The following is a 6,000-nucleotide window of genomic DNA, read 5'->3' as shown; positions in this document are numbered from 1 at the left end:
TAGGTCCAGTGACTTCCTGTTGTGTTATAGCTAGTATAGGTGTGGGTGGTACACGTCAGCCTGAAGGTAGAGCTGTGCGAGGGCTGTGTTCTTACCACTCGGTTCTAACAGGCATTAATACCCTTAATGTAAACCAGTGTCAGGAGAAGACAGTGAGTCTCAGTGAGTATCACCATCCTATGGGGATCTTCTTGGCAAGAGCTATTACTAGTACGGTGGTGAGTAGGATTCTAGTAGTATTAGTAGTATTATTTGTAGTATTCCATGCCCAGGCCAGAGTAATCGAGAGAATGGCAAGTGGGGTATAGGGAAGTCTCTATATTCCTAACTGCCACCTCGTACACCCCTCTCCTTTTATGTTATTCTTGCCTGCCCCTAATTGTGTTACTGGCCTCCCTAGGCTGTTTGACTGAGAGGTTGGACACCAAGGGTGACTGGTGGAGTTCTCTGGGAAATAGTGTCTGGGGTGTGTCATAGCTGTTCCTCTGGATTGGGTAGGTACCTCTGGGTGCAGAGAAAGGATTTTCGGTTTATGTGGCCTTATTCCCTAGGTACCCTTCATACAGTGCCCTATGTCACATTATTGCTAATATTGTGTTTAGCATTTCTGCCTCACAGAGCTGGGATCACGAGTTTGATTCCCAATCATAGCCTTATCTGTGTGGAGTTTGTTTCTCCCCGTGTTTGCATGGGTCTCTTTCAGTTCCTCTGGTTTCCTCCCACACTCCAAAAACATAATAGTAGGTTAACTGGCTGTTATTAAATTGACCTTAGTCTCTCTCGGTCTGTGTGTGTGTGTGTGTGTGTGTGTGTGTGTGTGTTAGGGAATTTAGACTCTAATCTCCAATGGGGCAGTGACTGATGTGAGTGATATATCTGTACAGCACTGCGGAATTAGTGGCGCTCTATAAATGGCTGATGGGATATACATTATTTGAAAAGGTCTGAGGTGTTTATTATATATCTAGTGCTATTAATACTGTCCCATTCAGCTGTCTACTGGACCTTCTTTGCCAACATTTTTTCCTTCCTTTTGACCTCTAAATAGAATATTTTCTACACTGACAACTATAAGACAGCAGCTAATAGTTAATTGCCTCACAGGAAAATTGTTAGCTAATAATGTAATAGTTATTGTGCAGCCAATAACAAATAATTTGGGAGTTTATCAAGCTTGCAATATGATAGGAGTCAGCACTTGGTTGTCATCACACTACATAACTTTGTAGAAAGTTACAGAAGAGGAAGACATTGAGGGGCACATTTATCATTATTCGGCAAAAGTGAGAAATAGTTATCAATCCTTATCGCAAGGATAAGGATTGAACTATTTCTCACATTTATTAAAAAGGGAACACAGAAACAGCAGTTCCGAAAAACTGCTGTTTCTGTGATAGAAAAAATCACACTTACCCCCCTCTTCGGACGCGCTGTCTCGGGATCTCCTCTTCTTCCTTCAATTGCGCATGTGCAGTGCACATGCGCACAAAGTCCCCACTCTGTCTCTGCAACTATCGTTGCAGAGAGAGCGCGCTGAGTGACAGGGAGGGATCATGTGATCCCTCCACACATGCGCTGTCCAGCTCTGCTCTCCGGAGCAGAGCTGACAGCAGTGGATGTCTTCAATTCGGATGATGTACGCCAGCTTCAGCTGGCATACATTATCAAGACAAGTTCCCGAAAAAAAACATTTTTCGGGACTTGTTAGATTGCGGCCAGGAGCAGTCACCATTCTGTTGAATGGTGACTGCTCTCAAAAACGATCAGGAGTGCAAAGCAGCAGATATCCATGATATCTGCTGCGATGCACCTTTAATAAATTTGCGGAGGGCACATCGGGACTTTAATTCCACGGTAAGTGCACAATAGTGCACTACCGTGATTTGTTAAATATGCCCCTGAGACCTTTATTTGTCCATAACATGCTAGATGGCATTTGCAAAATTAGTTCAATTCATTCATAGTACTTGCTGGTTTTATTTATTTATTGCCCTCTCTATGTTGATTTGCCCAATTTTTTAAAATGTGTAGACTGGAGTTTCATTTAGTTAATAAAATTCCTACCTTAGTCATCCATAATCACTCTAATAAACACGTAGTGCAGAAAACTATTTAAGCTGCTTGGGGCAAATGCCATTCTGGTGTGGGGGTTCCCTGGCATTTTGTATGGTTGCCCAACCAATCTGTAGGAACTTTCGAGGAGCAGCAATAAGCATGCATTCTCCACAGGTAGGATTTTTTATTAGCTAAATGTTTCTTAGAATGCAACCATTACAAACAATTATTGCTGTTCAAAAGTGGAATTAGCCACATATCTGCAGAGACTGGCCTGGGGAATCGGTAAATTAACCCTTATCCCAACTGGTTGGTGTTGCCCATGCATCTGAGTCAATAGCTCAGTAGCCCCAGTTATATATTGTTTATACATATGAACGAAATTAATGAGAATTTTTAAACAAAACAAAAAAATCTGCCTTATCACTGGAGAAAGGGCCCCATTGATAAATAGTCATCTAAATGTACCTTTTAAAGCTGGGATGTGGAACAATTTAAAGCTAACTCTCTGTCTTATCTTGCTACCTTTATTTTATAAATTAATATGAAAAAAGACGTATACCTCGCATTGTTCAAATTGAATGTGGAAAAGATAAACATACGATTTTCAATTTACCAACACAGTTCAGAAGTGAAGGACAATTAAATAGAAACAATAAGACATTTTACAGAACATATCAACTACCACCTATATAGAATTCAAGCATGGACATAGACAGATCATTTTCTAAATTCATGGGGGGTTCTTAGATATTCCATGGAATTTTGCCAGAGTTTCCCCCAAGGATCTAGGCAAAAAATGCATAAATACCCAAGGGAATAAACTTTTCTAACCCCAGACATGCCTTTTTGTTTTAGCTTAGTTCCTGCAGTTGGTGTATAATGTTGCCTGCAAGTTTCCAAGGTTGTGAGGAAAATAAATATGTCGTCCAAATAGAAAACAATATATCATTCCTGCAAATCTAGAAATATGTAATTTTACAACATTCTTTTTATGGCAGAAACATTATACAAAGTCAAAGACGCGAACATATACGCATCTGTGTCTAGGCTTCCAGTCCCAGTGCGCATACGTGAGCTGACTAGCCTGGTTATCCTGTGAGACTGGTCTGGCAAAGTATTGCTCAGCTGCCTCTGTTAGATTTTAGTCATACATCGCAGCGATAACAATCCTGGTTATTGCAGCCTGTTAATAAATAGACCCCTCCGTTTTGCATAGCTTTAGTACCTGATATTTTTGTATCCTGGTACCAGATCAATGTCACAATCATATGGAGGAAGCAATTTTCTAACAATACATTATGGAAGTCCATGTATTATTCAGGATATCCTTCCATAGTAGCCACCATGGCTTTAATTGTCAGACCATAGTAGAATGTCCCCTGATAAACAGTCCTATAAATCTGTATCTTGTGGACGACTAGATTAAAGAAGTAAGCAGGTGTAACTGATCAGACATGTCACATTTATTTCTGTTTGTAGAGAAACTCAGGACATAATCAGGTGGTCTGGCTGTATTTAGAGATCATTTTTATCCTTGTTATTGAGCAACTGCAAAGACTCTGCACAGAACATAGTCATTACTGGGAGATGGCAAAATAACAGTAGATGACAAAGAATAGTTGCACAGATTAATTAGCAGGACATATAGTACTAAACTATGAGGAAAAGGCATGCAGACAATGTTTGGAAAGAGAAAAGTAAAGGGGACAAGACGCAAAATAGTATACAACTATATATAATGCATGAACTGCACCAAGATAGCAGGAGAACACTGAATAATTGCATCACACATTCACAAGTAAGTTGTGCATTAATACATTCACATTATAAAGCTTATACCCTTTATTCATACTTGCTAACTTTGGAGATCACCCCTATGGGAGAGGTTGTGTCTTGGGGGCATGACCACGCTAATTGCGTCATTAGGCCTTGCCCCCTTCTATTTTGGCCCCCTCCAATTTTGAACTATTATAGCAGGGGGCAGGGACATGATGACACTATTAGCCCCGCCCCCATCACTTCACTTACGAAGCTGGCAGGATTCAGGAAGTTGCCCTGCTCTCTTGGAAGTCCGGGAGAACTTCCCAAAATTCGTGAGTCTCCTGGACATTCCGGGAGAGTAGGCAACTATGCCTTTATTATTATTGTTTATTTATAGAGCGCCAGTCATTTTACACAGCAATGTATAGATAATATATAATCATTCACATTACTCTTGATCCTGAATTAAAAAAGATTGCAGGGGCTAAAAGTGATGGGAAAAGGGATCACAGTAGAGTCAACAAAAATAAGGATAATACAGAATGGGCTTTTATTTCTAAATATAATGAATCTTCTACAGCAATAAGAAAGATATTATGCTCTAATTATTCAATACTAAAACAAGATCCGGTTTTGAAATCTATTTTACCAGAAAAATCAATAGTGGTTTTTAAGAAAGCAAATAATTTAAAAAATCTATTGGCACCAAGTTTTTTGAAAAGACACTCACAAATAAAAATAAAAAAGTCATGTGATAATTCTGGAAGTAGTGGTAGTTCTATGATGGAAACACAATCAAAATGGTTCGCCTCGGTTCCAGATGGTTCTTATAGATGTGGTGGAACCCGCTGTATAACCTGTAAATATATTAGGAATAAGGAAATTTCAGTGGAAAATATAGAGTCAAAGAAAATGTATAATATACGTGGTTTTATTAACTGTAATTCTTCTTATGTAATTTACTTACTGAGGTGCAGTTGTAACCTATATTATGTAGGTCGTACGACAAGAAAACTTAAACTGCGTTTCAACGAGCATAGAAGAAATATTCTAAAGGGTTTGAGATCTCACAGTGTGTCGAGACATTTTTGTGATAAGCATGATAGTAATCCAGAAGGTCTCTCTATTACTGGTTTGGAGTGTGTTAAACCTACAGCAAGGGGAGGAGATAGATATAAAAAATTATGCAAACAGGAGGTATACTGGATTTATCTCCTAGATACACTGTACCCTGTAGGTTTAAATGAGTCTCTTGAACTTAACGATATTATATGAATGAGTTCTATTAGACAACTAGTTGTCTGTCTATATAGTGATCTCTCTTTTTCCTTTTTATTTTTTTATTTTTTTATTTTTTTATTTATTTATTATTATATTTTTTACTTCTATGTCTGCTTGTTAGTAATGGTAGAGTCTGGTTTCTATAAGATCTTCACAATATTTTATACCTTTCTCATTATAGTCTAATGTTTATTAAAATATGGACCTAATAAATAGCAATTTTGCTAATGTCAATTCATCCTTACGTTAGAATGTCAGCTAAATAGAATAATATATATATATGTATATTTCCAAAATGGTTATGTGTGTAATTTGATAGATACTATGTGTATATATGTATAATTATATGCATGTATATATGTGGAGGAACATCTAAGTGTATAGATACTTGTATGTTTCTAAGAAGAAATGTCAAAACAACAAGAGAACAACACTACATATGAAAATGTCAACTTGGAAATATGTGTAGATTTTTGTTTGTTTATATATATATATATATGCTTCTTCTAATGGATATCATACCCTCTACAAGTATAGGGGCGAAACACTCATGCACGAATTACAAAGGGTTAATTTTTTACCAGGTGTTAATTGTTTGCAATCTGCTGTGGTCTTAAAAGACGACCGAAGTCAGTGTGAAACTTATCTCTGAGGAAATCGCCTATATGGGGATGAAACGCGTCAGTTGAACAGCAATTATTTTAACCATTCTTGTGGACTACAGTCTAGTGCCCATACCAGTGCATCTTTCTACCAACCGTTCACTTTTATACTTCTGAAGAGTCCCGGAGGAGACGGGGACGCACTTCTATGACGTCAGTCACTAGCGGGACCACGCACTAGTGTTTGGAGTTTATGTGGTGAGAACAAGAGCTACACACAGAGCTCCATATAATATCT

Source organism: Mixophyes fleayi, chromosome 1 (assembly GCF_038048845.1).
Source record: "Mixophyes fleayi isolate aMixFle1 chromosome 1, aMixFle1.hap1, whole genome shotgun sequence".
Taxonomy (NCBI): Eukaryota; Metazoa; Chordata; class Amphibia; order Anura; family Limnodynastidae; genus Mixophyes; species Mixophyes fleayi.
This window is presented reverse-complemented; position numbering follows the sequence as displayed.